The sequence below is a fragment of the Prinia subflava genome, chromosome 9, assembly GCF_021018805.1.
Source record: "Prinia subflava isolate CZ2003 ecotype Zambia chromosome 9, Cam_Psub_1.2, whole genome shotgun sequence".
NCBI lineage: Eukaryota > Metazoa > Chordata > Aves > Passeriformes > Cisticolidae > Prinia > Prinia subflava.
In genome coordinates, this window is record NC_086255.1 from 29,959,185 (window position 1) to 29,978,818 (window position 19,634).

At 42.7% G+C, this 19,634-nt stretch overlaps 1 long non-coding RNA gene across 1 annotated transcript in view; it reads left to right on the forward strand.

Annotated features, from left to right (window-relative positions):
• Positions 1 to 2,116: 2,116 nt before the first annotated feature.
• Positions 2,117 to 19,634, forward strand: part of LOC134555134 (uncharacterized) — a 269,397-nt gene continuing 251,879 nt past the window's right edge. Inside the window, exon 1 of the long non-coding RNA XR_010081373.1 lies at positions 2,117 to 2,426. This is a non-coding gene — a long non-coding RNA (uncharacterized LOC134555134). The remainder of the gene's footprint in view (positions 2,427 to 19,634) is intronic.

The following is a 19,634-nucleotide window of genomic DNA, read 5'->3' on the forward strand; positions in this document are numbered from 1 at the left end:
GGTGATTAGGGATTAGAGAGGGGAAGAGATGGTTAAGTTTAAAACCTGAGATGGTAAAAACTAAAACTGACCAAAGTTAGCACATAGCTACCTGTGCAAAGCTTTGCAATGCTTATTAATGGTTGGGAGGCCTTTTTTTTTTTTTTTTTTTCTTCTTTTGTTGTGGTGGTGAGGATATTATTGCTGAGAAGCTACGAGTTCAATGGTGGGCTAAAAACACTGAAAAAAAGCCTTGTCAGAGGCTGACCTGGAGGTTGTGGAGCTCTCCTTTCGAATGAGGGTTGTTCTCAGCCCTGGGGGCCGCTGGCTCTCTGTGCTGATGACAGGAAAGACTTGTACTATTGTCTTAACAAACCATTCCATGGGTGAGGGTATGGGTGTTATGTCTTTGAAATGAGTCTCAGTGTCTCTCCCAACTTAAGGCCGAAGGTTTCATATGCAACCCAGACAGTTTAAATCCTGGAACAGACAAACGGGTCAGCACAAGCCTGAGTTTCTGAAGTCTGGGGGAAATGACACGTTCAAGAGGGAATATGTGATAGGCAATTTGTCAAGGCTGTACCTTCCTAGAGCCTCAGTCAATGGGGAAAGGAAGAGGGCAACGGGATAAAAGGAGGCGGTGCCCTCCAAAACCTCGAGGACTCCTCTGTCTCCTTTATGGACACTGGCTTTTCATAGTGTGATTTTCCATACACCTGCAACTTTACTTGAATAAGGGAGAGAGTCCACTAGGGCATATGCCCACAGGGTTTTATCTCTCGAGGTTTTGGTCAGGAGAGAATGTAAGTTCCTGAGCACCCAGCCAATGTGCCGGGAAAAGGGTGTAATAAGTAGCCCTTTTGTTGGAGGGTATGTGTGGTGAGAGGCACCCACCTGGCCCAGCTGAATCGTTACTAATAAACATTTTTTTCTTTTGCTTCCATGACTTTGCCGCATGTGACTGTATCTAAAAGTTAGTTTACCTCTAACACCACTAAACCAAATGCAGGTCGGGTTGGTTTGTGCCACACCGAGGGGCAGCAGTGGGGCCTGCTCCTGGCCCTTAGCCGGGGTCCCGTGAGGGAGGAAGACAGTGGCTCCCGGATGGGTTATTGGTTATTTTAATGGGTTACAGTGGTCATGCTGCTGATGAGCCAGGCCAGCCTTTAAGCCCCGTTGCTCCTGTCAGGGCTGTGTGCGTGTGGAAAATGCCTGGGGCTGCCGTCAGGGCGGTGCTCGGATCACCCACACTCCCGCAGCCGGCCCGTTTGGCGGGCACGCACCACGGGCCGTGAGGTGAAGTTCGCCGGTCTCTGCCTTCACCACAGCCTCGGAGCCTGGCTCACAGAGTTTGATTTACCCCTCGGAGCCTGGTTCACAGAGTTTGTTTTACCCCTCGGAGCCTGGCTCGGTTTCTTTTACCCCTCAGAGCCTGGCTCACAGAGTTTGATTTACCACTCGGAGCCTGGTTCACAGAGTTAGTTTTACCCCTCAGAGCCTGCCTCACAGTTTGTTTTACCCCTCGGAGCCTGGCTCACAGAGTTTTTTGTTTTACCCCTCAGAGCCTGGCTCACAGAGTTTTTTGTTTTATCCCTCAGAGCCTGGCTCAGAGTGTGTTTTACCCCTCAGAGCCTGGCTCACAGAGTTTGTTTTACCCCTCAGAGCCTGCCTCACAGTGTGTTTTACCCCTCAGAGCCTGGCTCACAGAGTTTGTTTTACCCCTCAGAGCCTGGCTCAGTTTGTTTTACCCCTCAGAGCCTGGCTCACAGAGTTTTTTGTTTTACTCCTCAGAGCCTGGCTCAGTTTGTTTTACCCCTCGGAGCCTGGCTCACAGAGTTTGTTTTACCTCTCAGTGCCTGCCTCACAGTGTGTTTTACCCCTCAGAGCCTGCCTCACAGTGTGTTTTACCCCTCAGAGCCTGCCTCACAGTTTGTTTTACCCCTCGGAGCCTGCCTCACAGTGTGTTTTACCCCTCAGAGCCTGCCTCACAGTGTGTTTTACCCCTCGGAGCCTGGCTCACAGTTTGTTTTACCCCTCGGAGCCTGCCTCACAGTGTGTTTTACCCCTCAGAGCCTGGCTCACAGTTTGTTTTACCCCTCGGAGCCTGGCTCACAGTGTTTGTTTTACCCCTCAGAGCCTGGCTCACAGAGTTTTTTGTTTTACCCCTCAGAGCCTGGCTCACGGTGCGTTTGTTTCCCCCCAGGCTGAGGGAGCTGCGGGCTGGGCTGTGCAGTGACAGGAATGGCTGCCTCCAGGTGACACGTACGGAGTTTGGGGGGACAAAACTCCCTAGTGTTGCTTGTTTTGCTGTTTTGAAAGTGCGAAATGGTAGAGACTGGAGCTTATCACATCAGTGTCGGGCTGGACGCTGCCTTCATCAGAGCTCGGATCTGCTCTGAAGTCCTGGAGTGGAATCCTGTCCAGCGGGAGTGCTGCGGTTCGATTAGGTGAGCTGAGGGCTCAGAGCCTGGCATTGATCTGGCGGGGTTTGCCTGCACTTTGTCACTGCCTGGCTATTGTGTTCCTGCAGGCAGAGGAAGGTCAAGCACAGGCCAAGCTAGGGTTCAGGACTATGAGCAAGCTGCTGCCTGCTTTTATGCTGAGGCAATGCCAAGTGAGACAACATCGTGTAGAAACAAAGATTTCCATATACTGGTGGGTGCTGCAACGCCTTTGTATGACTATGCATGACTATGAAATGATGCTTACCATCTTTGCAAAATAGAAAAAGTCCTGACCTGTTGTTCTTAAAAGTCACAACTAGTAACATTTCATTTCAGCGTTGTCTCAAATATAGCTTTGAGTTCTCTTTTTGGATTAGAAAGAAACAGGTGCTTCTGAAGTGTATGTTCAATGCTGACAAGCTGTGGTGTAGCACTAGATGTCAGTAATGCTTTGCCAGTGTCTGTGTCAGCCCTTACAGGTTTTATTTGCTGCTGGCTTTTGGCACATGATGCCCTTTCCTTATCCCATATTTTCAAGAATAAATACATACAAATATACCGTCCTTCAAAACTGTATTTTCTCTTATTTTGCTGTCCTTGGTGAGTAGCTACCTTAGGTCAACAGTTTTCAAAAACAACATGTTTACTGACATTTCCCAAGATCATGCATAAGCTATTTAGTTCTTACTGTGTAAAAGTTGCATCTGGGCTTGTAACTTGGCAAATAGCACACTTGTTCATTAAAATGCCAGTGTCAAAGTTTTAGAAGTGATTCAAACACTACCAAAGAAATTTTTATTTGTAAAAAGATACCCTAGGTCTAAAAGCTCTGGTTTAGCTGCTTGTCTTTGTTAAACTTACACCAGACCACTGCCAGCAAGGTGCTTTAATGAAATGTTTGTCACACTTCAGGAAAGCTGACGTAACAAGGTGGTGGCATAATTGCTTGAAAAACTCAGATTTTTCTGCTTAAAATTCTGTAAAGCAGAAAGTACATTTTCATGGTGATCCTTGACTGTTTCCTGGTTCATAATTCTAAGTAAAAAAATACTATGGCTAATGTTGTGACAAGCTGGATAACAGCCATTTCCCAACCCCTGCAAGTGTTCAAGGCCAGATTGGTTGGGGCTTGGAGCAAACTTGTCTAGAAGGTGTTCCTACCCATGGCAGGGGGATTGGAACAGAATGGTATTTAAGGTCCCTCCCAATCCAAACCATTCTGGGATTCTGTGATTCTTGCTTCTTCATCCTAAGAAAAATTTAATAGATTATTAAGCATGAAATTTCTGAGCCCAAATTTCTATTATTGGAAGAGTTTCTGGAGATTGTGATTATTTCTTGGGGATATGCTGTTGTAAAAGTTAAACCTGTATCAAATAGTTATGTTGTTTGGCTTCAGAATGGAGTTTAACATGTAAGTATGTTGAATGTTTCATCTTGTTTTCTTCCCTCAAAGTCACTGCAGCCTCTCCAGGCAGTTGCTGTCCTTGGTGGTTGGATGCTGGGCAGTGTAGGGGGTTCTGATCCCAGCTCCCAGCACTTTCACAGTGTGGTGAGGAGAGATGTAAACGTAGGAAAAAAAAGGGAGCTGTACAGAGGGAGTTAGCTTAAGCTCATCAAATACACCAGAGGAATCTTAATTACAGAGTGAAACTTGGAAATTTTCTAATTTTCCCTATATACCAAGAACAGTATTTTTTCCAATAATCTGTGCATGCATTTGATTTAATGAGATGGAAGGGCATTCTTAATTTCTCCTAATACAAAATCTGGGAATGTAACATGAAATAGCTGGCAGGTTTGGGACAAAGAATGTCTTTTACACAAAGTTCAGTGAAACTATAGAGTTTGTTCCTACTGAGGACTGTAAAAGTTTGTGTTATGGAAAAGGGAATAAAAATTGATGTTAGATAAAGATAGATCAGGGACAAGGAATCCAGGTATTGCTGACCCATGGAGCAGGGGATGGTGTGCAAAAGCCTTGGTAGAGACTGTACATGGAGAGAAGCAGATGCTTGTCTGGTTTGTGGAGGGGTATCAAGCCTGGGACCTCAGGCAGCAGGTCCCTCTGTCCCTACCACCAGTCTTGCTTTCTGTCTTTATGTAAAGAAAGAATCAAGTTTTTGTGAGAATAAGCATCTGGGAAGGGATTTCTGTTGGGAAAAACAAGGAGCTCCTTCTTACTGGAGATCAGAGAAAAACAACAACCTGCGACACAACGCCAGGGGAAGCTGTCCTGCATGAAGAACTTCTTATTTTTTATTAGGGTTAGTAAATTCTAAATGTAACCATAAGAAAGAGGAAATTAACAGTTCTTTAGATGGGAATGCTGCAGTTTAAAGAGGTGTTATAGTGAGTTTCTTACCTGTGCAGTGTAGGTATGCACACCTCTTGGCTTAGGGCCTGTTTTTCAGGCCTTAGTGCTTCAGGCTCTGTCAAGCAATATTACACAAATGTGCTCAGTGGTGTTGTTTTGCAGAAGATTGGACTTTGCAAGTGTGGCACTTCCCTCTGTTTTGCTGTCTGCTCCAAGAGAAGTAAAGTAAGGATTAAGAATACAGATGTGTTTAGAAAGTAAATGTGACAGGCAGAAGAACTACAAGAAACATTATTTCCTGGTGAGTTCCTGAGCAGGCTAGAGAAGCTTGGCAAAGGAAGGCTTTTTAAAATATTCCTGTCCTGTGTATTCATCGTAGTGGAAAGACAGTGCTGCGTGTGTGCTGGGGGACAAAGGGGTGGTATGGTGTCCCCGTCCTTTTTGGCTGCGTTCCATGAGCATGGGGTGGCTTCCCAGACTGTTCCCATGTGTGCCTACCAAGTGAGTGAGGGATTTGGGAGCTTGAACCTTTCTTTTTCCCCTTTCCTTTTCCTTTTTTCTCTCCTCTCTTTCTTCAGAGGTCATGACTGTGGGATGGGGTTCCAGATCTGCAGATTTCCATCAGAGAGAGCTATGTCACTGTTGGAGGACTGACAAAATTGTCTTTTAAAACTTCAAAATCTTGTTGCTGCCTGTTTGCACTGCAGTTGTACAGCAGCTCTGCCATGCTTTACACCAGCTGTTACAAAAGGGTGACTCTGTGACTCTGCCCAGTCTAAATTACAGGCCAGGGTTTGCATCCCTTGACAAAGACAACTCTGTGGGCTGTTTGTAGCTGCTGTTGTTTCTCAGACCAACAAAGCCTATGATCTAGAAGAAAAGCTTTTAGCTTCATTTTCTATGCTGAACCCCAGTACAAGGTCAGTCTGTCTCCTGGGGAACAGGCAAGATGGTTTGTGATGTAGCTGAGTGCAGTTCTTATGAGCTTGTTATGAACTTCTCCTATTAAACACTTGCTCTGTTTATAGGAGTTTATGGACAGATATACTGGTCATGCAGAAATGCTTTTTTTGTAGTGGAAAAGAGCTGAGAAACAAACTACTACTAATAACAAATAAAATAAAATAAAATAAAATAAAATAAAATAAAATAAAATAAAATAAAATAAAATAAAATAAAATAAAATAAAATAAAATAAAATAAAATAAAAATTGTGTAAGGTAGCTTGGAGGAGAAGGGCATGCAAGTGGCTTTGTCCCTGATAAGTGACAGCTGTGTTAATTACAGTACAGCCTCATCCCTGATGAGTCTCAGCTGTATCCAGTAAAGATGAGTGTGATAAAAGAGAGTGGGGTAGCTGGTGAGGGGAGGATTATGAACAGAAGAAGGATGAAGAAGGAGGATCCTGAGGAGAGAGAATTGCTACTGTAAGGTCAGTCTGGGGCTGCAGTTAGAGCCTGTTGTTGGAACTTGTAGTCACAGTCTGCAAACTGATCCCTGCAGTCATAATTTAACAGGAAATAACCATCAGTGAGAGGCTGCAAGGGAAACCTACAGGAGGAGTTTGCTGCAGCCAGAGTCAGGGAATGGTTGGAGTCAGGATGGCTGAGCTGTAAAGAGGAATAAACCAGGACCCTTTTCATGCTGTGGTAAACAAGAAGTCTGTGTCTCAGCTCGTTTCTGCCTTCTAATGAGAGGGCTGCTGCAACAGTATAAACTAATCATAAAATAACCTGAAATGAAATGTGAGGGCTGCTGTCCATTACAGACAGGTGATTGTGGCACACAAAATACATGTATATGTTTCTATATGTTGAATGCACAATCTCTTGCAGTTCAAATGGATGTAGGTGGGAGAGGTGGCTGTTACCCAGAGTCATTGTCCTGTCCCAGTCTGAGAAAAACTGCCACCATCAATCTGCCAGAGGGTCAGGTTTACACTGAGGGGACAGAGGCTGGAGTGATGTACTCTGTTATTGCCTGGCACCAAAGATGGGTACTCTTGATCCCTCCTGAGGAGAAATTTGCTGTCACTTTGAAAGACAGTTGCACTGGGGTGAAGGGAGCACTTGTGAAATTCTATTGCCCACCTGGCAGTGAACAATAGTGTCCAGTCAGTGTAAACTACTGTTAACTACTGACCAAAGCTGAAGAAAAAGGTTAGAAAAGTTAATATTAATGTGAATCTGTGCAGAGGAGTGCCCACTTTGGGATCTCACTGTTTTTAATATTCTGGTGTTGCTCAATTTAAGGTGTTCTCATGGAAACCTGAGTGTGTTTTGTGTCTTTGCTTGGTGGCATCTGCTGAACTGAGCTTTGCAGCTGAAGGACAGGAAGGTGTTTTAAAAAAAACTTTTAGAACTGTTTAGTTATTCCACGTGCACAGACTGTCTCTAAAAGAAGTACAATTTGCTTTTCCTGTATGATTATTTGCAGTGGAGGGAATTGGATCAGATGTTACTCTTAAGTGAAAGCTTTCCAGACTGGTTTTATCCTTCCCAGAAATAAATAGTAGCATTTCTAGTTAAGAGCAGTAGAAAGTTGTGAAGTGATGAATGTGGGTGATATCGGTGTCAAAAGCTTATAAGGACAGATGAGAGTTGTGAATACGAAGAACATATATACCTGAATTAATCTGTACAAACAGCTATTTGAGTCCTGCAAAACTATATCTTACAATAAAATTGTGTTAGCTTTACAGGTTGCTAGCAGGAGTATCTGGTTGCCTGATGCTAATAAAGTAGAGTCTGTAAATGTTCCTATATATGTAAAGATTTAATGTACTTGAGAGTGATTTCAGTGAAGTTATTTGCTTATTTTTCTTGCTGTTTTTTCCTCAGTGTGTCCCTATGTATTAAACAGCAAACCAGAGTTGATGCAATTGGACAGCTGAATTTTTAGAATAGGAAGTGAAAGTAGAATTCTACAATTCCTTGAATTTTTTCCTGGATGCTGAGCTTTCCAAAATAGGGTCATGAATTTTAAAGAGCTAAGAGGTCTTATTTCAAATCCCCTAATGGGTTGAGAAGAGGTTGAGTTTATTTTTTTTTCCCTTAAATATTGTAAAATAACTGTAAAAGAGAGACTTTAGAGCAGGTGCAGTCAATACTGCTGAGATCTCCCTGATGTTCTCTTACTTTTGAGGTCTCACCTCTTGCCATGGTGGATTACTTACCTCTGCTAACTGAAGCTTTTTTATCATATTGGGAAAATGAGATGAGTTGTGGTGATGCATAGTGGTCAAGAATGAAACTAAAGAAACTCTTGTGTTGGTGTAAGAGCCTCAAGTAAGGGACTCCAGATTTATGTGTTTTTTATAGGAAGATAGTGCTGTTGAAGTTAAATGTTATCTGACAGTGTACACTCTGACACTACAGGCAATGATTTTTAAGGTCATTCCCAATGCTGATCCCCCTGGCATTTCTGGGCAGAGCTCCCTTGCATGTACCCTGTTCCTCCTGGTTTTGCTACGCATGAACTTTTCCTCTCCTTGTAATTTCTGCTGGGCTTTCTTAGTGCTACACCAGAAGGAATAACAGGTCCCCAAATAATAGGGCTTTCCCCTGGCTCTGCTTGGGACTGTTTTCAAGAAAGGTCACAAAAAGCTCTGTCATCACCTCTGCTTCCAGGAGAGACTGTGGGACCTTTGTCTCTGGAGGAGTCTCTTGCTAAGAGGGGGGAGCTTGCTAGGACTTCCTGCATGTAGTCTCAAGGATGAGTTTTCAGTGATGTCCTAGAAATACCCCACCAGCACACAGAGCTTGCCCTAAAGGGCTTTAGTGAGCAACAAAGCACCAAAAGGCAGGAGATGGATTTACACCAAGCAGTAAATTGTTTGGTCGAATTTAATGTTTATGAAGGACAAAGCATAGTATCAGTACGTGTGTCATAGTGTGTGTTCCTTTCCAAACATGGATGGGTTTGTTGGGAAGGGGTTAAGAGTTCCAGTCACCTTTTCATGTGACTGGTCTCGGGTAGGACAGTTTCCAAATGCTCGTTCTCCAAGCCATAAAAATACATAAGGTATCAGAAACCTTCCATGAGCTCTCAGACAGTGTTTACAAATTTTATTGTGAATTTTCTTTTCCTTAACTTGGGCATAAAGTACTCCAGTATTTAATATGGGATTTAATAAACTGCAATGTGAAAGTAAAATTGTTTGGATAGAAAAAGGTAGATACAGGAGTTGCTGAAGGATGATAATCTAGCAGTACTGAGACAAACAAGAGGTCACTGTCCTCATGGGAGGAAAAGAGGTGGATTGGCAAGGAGGAGATTTTTATACCTTGAAACTCGTGCTTGTTTTGAAGTGAAGAGGAGGAAGCAGTTAGTGATGTACAAACTGTGGCAGAATAGAATGTAGAAACAAATAAGTAAATTCCCTGAGCAGTAGAACATGTGCAGTCCAGAGAGGCCTTTGATTCACGAGGCAAAGGAGGGCTGTGCTGATAAAGACATTTGTGCCTGACTCATGAGAAATTGTTTTGTCCCTGATTTTGCTGTTGACCTCACACCTCTGTGTTTTTCTCCTTTCATCCTCTGCCTTGTGTATTTAGTCTGCAGTATTCAGACTATTTCTTTGGTTCTGGGCCAGCCTGCTGGGGAGAGTCTGTTCATTCAAGGCCTTGGCTGGATACAGCAGAGACTTCTATGAAAGAAATAATTTTTAAAATGCGTGGGGAGCTGTAGAGGATGTGATGGAGGTGATGCTTTGGTGCCATTTTTGTTAACTGGCAGCAGTGTCTGGATATAAAGGATTATTTCTTTGAAAAGCATTCTGCTGTACCAGAGAGGGAATTGAGGGCAGCAGTAGGTATTTGGAAGAGGCAATGAGAGTGTGGTGTCTAGCAGGAAAGGGTGGGGAACCAAACTAAGTGTTCCTGCAGCCAGGAGAACCATGAGGCTGTACCAAGTTTAAGTTTCCAAATTAATTCCTGCATGTGAATATAAGGTGTGGAAAGGCTCACTCAGAAATGATTCTGTTTTTAACATCTGCTAATTGCTGGATATGAGTGAAGAAGATTGGAGTTTTTGTTACATTGAAGCCATCCTCTCTGTAGTGATACACTGAAAAATCAGAACTTGAAGAATTTTGTTATAGACAAAAGAAAACTACTACTGCATCAGAAGTGGCTTTTGAAAAGTTTTAAAAGCTGGTTTGTTGTAACTTAAAAAGCAGAAAATACCTGAGGATAAGGAACAAAGCAAGTGTATGAGACACTATGAAAAGAGAAATGAAATCTGAGTTCCTTGAAGCAGAGATTTTTAACTTGAAAAAAAAGCTTTATTTGGAACAGAACAAAGGAAACAGAACCAGTGTGGTGTGGGCATCTCCTGCAGTCAGACATCCATCCATGTCCTGGTGCTGATGTGGGCCAGGTGGAACTTCCTTACCTGGAACTAACACATGTGGAGGGTGTTGCTTTAGTAAGGGCCATGTGACTTGGGCCCATCAGTGACTCCCCAGCCCCTGTGAAGTTCATTTTGTATCAAAACACTTATTTACCTTTAGCTTGGAGAATATGGGCCCAGAAAAAACGAACAGAACTTCTTGTATTAGGACTAAAAATGCTCACCCAGCAGCTTGTGGTCATGTGTGACCACCCCGTACCTGCTGTGGGAGCCTGAGAGTCTAAAGCTGCTTTACTGTTGGGGTCTTTCTGTACAGCCGAACAGGCTTTCCATAAGGCACAGAGCAGGTCTTCTGACAGCCACTGTAGGAAATTTCACTAGGAAATGTAGCCTGAGGGTGTGAGTACTCTGGGAGTTTCTCACAGCAATGTTCTTTCCAGAATAAAGCTACTAATTTTGGCTCTTGACTCTCCTCATGTTCATTAGGCAGATTTTGTGCTTTGAAATATGTGTTGTTGAATCAAAAGAGTAAGAAAGGTCAGTGGGGAAAACCTGTGAAGACTGCAAAAGAAAGTAGAACTGGTAAAAGCAGAAAAATAGTGCTGAGGCAGGGGAGCTGGTTGCTGTTTCTGAGCTGAGGTGGTCAGGCTGGACAGTGAGGAACAGCTGAGAAATGGGCATTGGCAATGAAGCGGCTGGGGATGCTGGTGTGGAAACCCCTCTGTGAAATCCCTGACAGTGGTTGTAAAAATAACCCAGCCCAAGAGGAAGGATTAAAAGCAAGTATTTGGAACTCTGAGCAAGTGAGAAAAGCCTTTCCCCCTACCTCTTGGGCAATTTTTTTTCACTTCCAGCTCTCTGTGAATAGCCTGAGAGATGTGACTGTGCTGGAGCTGTCAGGGCACCTGAGGCTGATTAGTAGAAAAGTGCAGCTCTGTGTCTGCCCTTGTGGGCTTAACCTCCTTAACTGGAGTCAGTTTGTGTGGCAGTGTGTTAAGGAGAGGCTGTGCACAACATCCTTTGGTGGGCTTGCTTTTTCTTGTTGTCCTGCCTTTTTTAATCCACATGTGAATGTGGGCAGCAGTCTGCAAGATTAAACTTTTAAGATTTGTGACTTGAACTTCTCAGTAAGGTTATGTCTTCACTCTCTGTATCAAGTTGCTTTTTATTGTAGTGGTGGACACTTGGTTTTTCATAATGAAAAGGATGAAAGTTACTGCTATTGTTCTGCAGCCCCATAGAAATTTCTCCGATGCTTTACAAGCATCACCACAAATACTGATGAATGTTAATTCACATGATATGAATGATATGTTAATTATTTCTAAATAATGTGTTGTTCGCTTCAATACACTGTGACATACAATAAATTAGCACAAAATAAATTTGTCATGAGAGCCCCTTTTAGAGAAGAGCAAATGCATAATGTTTAACAACAGCTGTCTCTGCTGTCCTTGGAGTTGGGTCCAAAACCAACTTGCTGTGCCCACAGCCTGCTCTGTGTGCTGTGCCACTGAACACTGCTTTTTCCTCACAGTATTCCTGCATGCCTCTGTAGTTCCTGGTGAGTTACTGGGTGAGCTGTTGCCATCTTCTGACAGTCCAAATTCAGTGAAACATTTTTGCAGCAGCAAGGGGATATATGCTTTCTTTTACTTGCTGTAGAAATGCTGCTCTTGAGCCTGTTTTGATGGTGTTTTGAGTCTCTCTGTCTGGGAAAGAAGTGACTGAGATGAACTGTGGGCAATATGTAGGATTTGGGGTTTTTCTGAGCACGGGCTGTTTCCATATGTAAGTGCTTTTAAGCAAATACAGTCACTGACAGCCTGTGCAAGGTTAAGGAAAAGCAGCCAACGTCCTAGAGATATCTCTGGCACAGGAGAGTGTGGCCTTGCAATGCCCCTAGAGCTCTACCTGGTGTCCATTTATTGTAATAATACTAACTTCCCATCAGTTTATTGATAGCAAGTAAGAATTCAGTATTTGAAAAAAAAATTTAAAAAACATCCAGAAGTCTTAGGGACTCCCTGAATTTTTTTGGTTCAAAGAATGTGAAACCTCAAACTGGCACATATTAGACACAAAATGCTGGAAAAGGTTAGTAAGATTTCAACAGCACAATTTGGGATTGCTTCATTGCTCAAGTGGCCTCAAGGCATACTTACACCAAGAGTTCACCAGACAGCTTCACAAGGTTATCTAGGTAAGTGCAAACTTAAAGGTATTAATCAGACTGAGATGGTGAGGAATATATTTATCAGAAGTTCCTGCTCATTTCATTAAAGCTTTTCCCCACCTGCCATGCTGTAGACTAGATACTGGTTTCCTTAACAAAGCCAGTTGAATTGGAGTTCTAACTCTTTCCAAGTGAGCCACTGTGCATCTTCACTCTCCCTCTTGGTAGTAATGTGGGATTCCATTTGTACATAAAGTGCGGAGAGATGATACATTCCAAATTTATGGAGTGGCTTTTTAGTGAGAGAAGCAAAATCAGTGTTCCCTCTAGCCAGTGTTTATTACAAATCTGAGTCTCAGCAGCACTCTGTTAGCTGTATGTTTTGAGAAAGATGTTATATCACATCCCAGTCCCAGCACTGGGGATAGTTATTCACTTCATGGATTCCCTGAATGCATCTCTCTCTGCTTCCAAAGCTACAAGGGTAAAAGTCTTCCCTTTGACACAAGTCTGTGCCCTCTAGTGAAGCTGATGGCAGCAAGTTAGAAGGGTTTTTTTGTTGACTTAGTTTTTGAAATATGTAAATTTAGCTCACTGAGACTCTTTTCTCCAAGGGTGCATGCATACTTCAGATGCTTTTGTGTTTGACTAAGGTTTGTGTTGTCCTAGAAGCTGTTTAGGTGTGGAGAATCCCTAAATCCCGCTAGGAAATCCTAGCGATTTTTAGTGATTTGTCGCTGCTGGATAGCAAAAGCCATGGCAAAAAGCACTGTTTTGCAGTAGAGGTGGTGAATATGTATTTGAGAGCAACAGCACCTCAGGGCTGCCTCATCTGCTACCATTAACCAAGTAAAAAGGGCCTTTAGGTGGCAGATTCATCCTATGCTCTTACATATAAAGAGAGGATATTACAGTGCAAGGTTTTCCTGCTCTGGATACCACAGGCCAAACTAATTTCTTCTCAGCCATCTCTGTACTATGTATGAGCATGCTCAAGAATTTGATTAATTGTTGGGGCATTGAACAAGTCTGGGTGTTTGAGGAGAAAGCTTATGGAGAGGGAAAGGCTGTGTCTACAGCCTGTTGTGCTTAGCCTTTGCCTGCCTCTGGGATCTGCTGTGTTTGAAATTGTGGGTGTTACCCATTGGTTTCCTTTGCTTTTTGAAGTGGGCAGTAGTGAATGTGAAGTGGATGCTGTGGCTCTGGGTGTTTAGAGGAATAAAGAATTACAAGTCAGAACCTTGCAGACAAACTTACATTGTTCCTTAAAACCTGCTTCTGAGTACCTGCTGCTGCTGTCTTTTGTCTCAGAGCATCTCATGTTAGCTAATGAAAAGAATGATGTTGGAGAAACTACATTTGTTGTTCTTGCAAACTTCTTGCTGAAAGACTAACAACTATAATGAAGTATTTGAAGGTAGGAGTAAGTCCAATATTTGGTTAGATATGTAAAATTAGGTAACACTCTAAGGAAAAATACTGCTCTAATAGGGCTGTAATAGCTTGAACAAGTAAGCTTTGGGGCTGGAACAGTGTTATGTACCACAGCTTGCTGGATTGCTATCTTCAGTGACTGTATTTTTATGGAGGTTAGTTAAAAGGATATTTGCAGGTGGGGACAGCAGAAAGGCCCTCGTCTGGGCTTTCCTCACTACTCATGTATGTGCACAAGCATTCCCAGCTGCTTTTCCCTGCTCCTCCGTGCTTGCACTTGCACAGCCCTTCATGGGTATCACAGGACGAGGGGAGATCTCCACAAACTCTTCGTGCTTGCTCAGTCTTGTCCGGGCTCAGGAAAGCTGTGACCCTTGTGCCCACCCATTCTGCCAGTGCCCCACTAGGGGCACTCCCCACTGAGCAGTCCTGCTGGATCAGAGGCTGTTCTACTTTTAGTGACACACACCAGCAGCATCAGAGAGCCCCTTCCTGAGTCTCCCTACTTTTATTTGAGTCTGTTACCCTCTGCTGGTGACTGCTAGCACCCCTGAAGGACTCACACTAACAGCTTACAGAATAACATTCTTTATTACACACACTGGAAATAGAAAATTGTGACTTGTTAGGATTAAGGTTCAAGGTTTGTTGGTGACAGTATCTGACTGCAAAAAAGTATTCAAAGTGATGTACAGACAAGTTGTGCTCCCTAGCAGAAGTGAGCTTGAGATAATCATGCAGTACACACAGAGTGCAGGTCTTACCCAGTGGGTGCCTGTCAGGGAGAAGGCAGGTTCAACCCTTCAGCTGATCTCAGAAGTTGTGATGGAGTTCCCTGATTTCTTCCCATTCTTAACTTACTTTTAGACTATTTCTTTATGTTTAGGTGGGGCTTGAGTGACTCTAGTCATGCATACCTTTGTTCCTTTGATTGGTGTAAAATCCTCTCCCTTTTAGCTCTTAATGATATAGCCAATAAAATATTGAATGCAGGCCCAGTGAGGGGTGGTCATACATAGTGGCTATGCTATGATTGCAATATGTATTTCCTTGGCACTGGAATTGGAAACATAGCTTCTGTCTTCAACAGTCATCCGTATTTCCATTTGGATTATGGTGAGGGAATAGATACAGGTTTAAAAAAATATCCAGAATGAAAAATAGTACTAGAAATCTGACTGGTGGAGTTCAGTGGCAAAATTCTGTATAAATCTGTAGATACTTAGTGTAAGTAGCTTGATGAATGGTGATTATTATATCAATCCTATTTCAATGCAAGTGTATAGACAGCTTATTCCAATATCATTACAATTCTGTTACCATTTGAAATCGCATTAAATTATTTGAGGGGAGGCTAATGAATCTATTACAATGCAGAGATCACTGTTGTATGATAATGGTTTCAATGCAAATATGTGTATTATCTGTCATGTCATATCACTAGACAGGCTATGACATAATTTAAAATAAAAATCTTGCTGAGAAATTATTTTAATATAACTTTGGGGTTAGGGCACAAATTTGTACAGTACCAGAGTTAGGCTGAGGAGTTGCTGTTGGTATTTGTAGGACTGTGTCAGTCTTGCATGTGGCAGCTGTTAGCTCTTCATGGAGTTTTGAAACAAACCTTTTATTTATATGTATATTAGTGCAAACCTGTAGCTGAAGTTGAGGTTTTCTACTCATTCCTGTGACTCACAGGCATTATAAAACAGTGTGGGTGCCTGTGCTCGGTGGCAGAGCTGGCCAGCCCTTCTCAGTGCAGGAGGCATGGAACTAGCTTTGAGAGGAAAGCAGCAATGGCTTTGAGCTGCAGACAGAGGGTAGCTGGGAAAAGACTCTTGAGGGTGAGGACAGTGGAACAGATGTGGTACAGCTTCTGCTGACCTCTGGGGATGATTTATTTGCACTTCTGTTTTTGTATTTCTTCCTCCACCAGTTCATCCATTTCTGCCACTAACACTTCTTTTTGGATACTTCTGTCAGATTAAATTTAACACCGATAAGTCTTATCAAACCTTCCTCCTATTCTCTCCACAGATGACACCAGTGCTACCTGACCTGTTATCAGGCTGTCAGGACATGAGTTACTTGTGTTCCTCCCTGTTTCCTCTGTACATATTTAAGCTGTTTCTTAAATCTCTTCTTCTTTCTCAAAATCATCTGCAATCTGCTCTGGGAGGGTTGTGTTTGGGTAAGGTTAGTCAGCCTCAGAGAACTTGCTTTGAGACCTACCACTCTTTATCATCAAGACTCCTGCCTACCTCCTCATCTTTCTCCTTGTTATTTCTTTTTCCCTTTGGACCTCTTTGATTTCTTTCAAAAACCTTCAGGTGACTTCTTTTAACACTGCTATGAGCTCGTGACCACAAAGCAGCTAAACAGTGTCCAGCTTTTGGAGGGGGTTTAAGCCTAGGCATTGTACCTTCCAGCCTCAGGATAGAAGGCTGCATGTAAGAAAGCAGCTTGCCTCAAGCAGAACCTCTTTCCCTTTGCTTTTTGATTTTTATTCTTTCAAGAAACAGGCATGGACTATTGTAACAGCTGATTCATTCCATTTCAACTGCATTTTTGCCTTGCTTCAAAACATAAGACAGCTGCTGCTGTCTTCTGCTGTCTGAAAGATTGTTGAGTGGGTCTGCTGCCTGCTCCATAAAAGAAGAAAAATCTGCAAAACAACATCCTCTACTGCTAAAGTAAAAAGAATGTTTGCATGGGATGTTTTCTTACTTTTCCTGCTTTTTTTTCATCTTTAAGTTTTTATGTGTTTTATTATTCCTTCCTGCACCCTTTCCAGGGCTTCTGCCTACAGCAGAATGTAGTAGTCATGAAATTTTTATCCTTGAAAACTCTAAATGTTAGGTAACAACTTAAACCTACATTCACTCTAAGACTTCTGGTATCCAGGGGCCATTTCTTTCATTAAAATTCAGGTGTCACTTTATGTATTTTAGTGTTATATTTTTCCAAATGACATTGTGGGATCATCAACCCCATGTAACCACTAGGTTTCCCTGTATGTTGATCTTTGTGCTACCAGCTCTGCTCATATTTGCCTGTGGTATTCAGGCAATGAGGAGTAGGCCTTGTTTGGAAGAGGGACTGTGTTTCTGTGCTGAGGTTTCTCTATACAGCAATTAGCACAGTGGGGCCCAGTGTTCATGGGAGATTTGGGAAAGTAAAATGAGAGAACAACCTTAGAATGGAGAAAATAGCTCATGTTTTTTATACCTGGGAGCCAGTCCATATGGGTTTTTGAATGATACCCTCATCCATTTTACAGTGAACACCTTGTTTCTTGTGGGCAATTTCAGCAGCTTTCTGCCAAGTTCCCATTTCTGGATCCCTCTAAGCAGATTTTGCATAGTGCTCTGTGCAGTAGTGCTGAAGCCCAGAGAAAATCAGTGGTCTGTAGCTCTCTCTAAGCATGTGCTGCCCCAGATGGATCTCTGTGCAGCTCCTCACACTGAGATACTATGCAAAAAAAGACTGTAGCAAAGCAAATGCTCATCAGGGAAAATCCAACTGCTTTGCACTGGGCAACTATAACGAGTGTGGTATTTTTGATCACTGCAGAAACTCATTTTATTTCCTCCCAGGCATCCCTGGTCACTCTGGACTCTGCAAAATGCTTCTCTCCCTTCAGCTTTCATCTCTTTCTGAGCTGAGAGGGGTGTTGGGAGGAAGGCTGAGTCACACAAGGGAGAAAAGCTAACAAAGCTGCAAAAGTACTAAAACATTATGAATAAAAAGTATACTTTAAGAGTATACTTTGTAGGAAGTGAATCAAACATCAAGTGATAGAGTTCTCAGAGGAAATTGGTAAGTTAAGCCTTCACTGACAGGTAAGAGAGGTGAGTTATGAAGGTAAGGCAGGCATAGGCGGGAAAAACTTGAACTCTCAACTTGGGTTTTCTTGAGGAAATGTTGAATTATGACAGAAGTGATTTTTTTTTTGGAGGGAACACAGTGCAAAAAATAAGATTGCCACTAATGTTTGAGGGTTTTTTAGGAGAAAAATAATCATTGTTGGTCAGTCTAGAATATTGATTCATGAAGTCAGTTCATGTGTCCCCTTCATTTTTTTTTCTTTAAATTATTTAAGTAGAAAATAGTTAGATTATGCGTTTTGCTTAGCATATTTAAATTCAGGTGGTAAAAATGAGAAACAGCAATCTAAGCTAGTGTCTTACTGAATTGTGTTGGGATGGACAGGGAAGTAATGTTTTCTGGAATCCTTACTCCTTAAGATAATTTTTCCTTGGCTCTTGTTTCATGATGGTGAACATTGCATTATAAAATCTCTCCCTCTAATTGACATCAGACATTAACAACAGCTTGATTGTGGGAGTTTCCTCTTCTTCCTGGCTGTTCACTAGGAGGAGTTGTCTCTCCTTGCAGCATTATGGCTAAAAGAACTCAGGCTGGAGAGAAGCATGGGGGAAAAAATGTTGGTTTCCTTCACTTACAGAAAAATGCTGAAGTTATTTGTCCAGTGGCTCTGCAGAATGCTTGTCTGGGGCCGTGTGCAGGCAGTGGGTCAGGCTGATATTTGGTGATGTGGCATCAGGGCCAGTGTCCTCTATATTGTGATGCAGTGACATGCATGGTGCAACACCGCACAGCCAACCTGCCTTTCCATTTTGTGCCGCATCATCGATCCCTGCAAAACTGTAGTCTCTGTGCTGTGTTATTGGGGAGTTTGTCTGTTGTTTTCTCTTCCAAATCATGTTCTGGCATCTCATATTTGTCTAGGTGAAATATCTCTTAGCTCTGCAGAATTTGCTCGCTCTATGGAGATCCATTATCCTTCAGTGTTGTGTTCGTGTACAAAAATGTTTCCTGTAAAGCTTCTCGTGGTTGTGATTTAATAGTTATTCAGTGCTGCTGTTTTCAGAGAGCCTTCACAATGCAGGAAATGATTTCTTCTCAGCTTGGTACATAAGATAAAAAGAACATTTTTTGTGCTGAATGACTTGGACTTTGCCATGTTAATGAAAAGCTGATCAAGGTCTGAAAAGTAAAGCCTTGGAGCTGCTGCCTGATGTAAACAGAAGAGTTACTTAGTTCTTAAAGAGGGGCTTGGATCAGAAGCTGTGTACAGTTGGACAGGTTTGTACCCCTGTTAGCTTCAGACTAACTTTTATGATACCTAGTGATAACCTATTGTGGCATTAAAAATGAGAATTAAATATTTACTGTATGACACCACATGAAAGGTGAATCAGCCACATGAGCAAAGCACGAATAACAACCATGGCCTGCTGTCAGACTCAAGCAGGTAAATAAACTCATATTTCAGTAAGGCAGAGCCCACAAGAAGGATTGTCTGCATGTGCTCTAAGTGAGGTGATATGTTGCAGGTGTATGAAGCCCAGATAATGCAGGAATGGAGTCAACATGAATGAGTGTCCCCTTGGCAGGACAACCCAGACAGAATGCAGTATATTGGCAATTGGCTAATCATCTTGAAAAGGCAAATTAGAGATAGATGTGATTTATAAGAGAACAGAAAGTGGTGTTGTTGTGAGGTGCCAGAGTAGAAAAAGGGCCCCAGTGGCCTCCCCAAATGCCAGCTTGGGCTGGAGGAAGCTTTGGCAATGGTCTTGGAGGAGAGGAGGAGGCTGTGGGGCAAGAGGATGGCTGCAGGCTCTACCACTGCCAGCCACAATCCAGCCTCATGCAAATCTGCGTTAGTTGTACAGGGGGGAATGAGGACAGCAGCATGTCTGTTCCTTCAGACTGTGTAGGCTTGGTAAAAGAACATTTGCTGTTATCCAAACCTAGTATTCAAAACTGCAGCAGGTGAAATCTGACTTTTCCCCCCAGTATTAATTCTGTGTAGACAAGACACTTTGTCAATGTTTTCTTTTCAATCCCGAGCCATAGGCACTTTTTCCAGTGAAGTACTGAGGGAACATTAGTGAAGAGG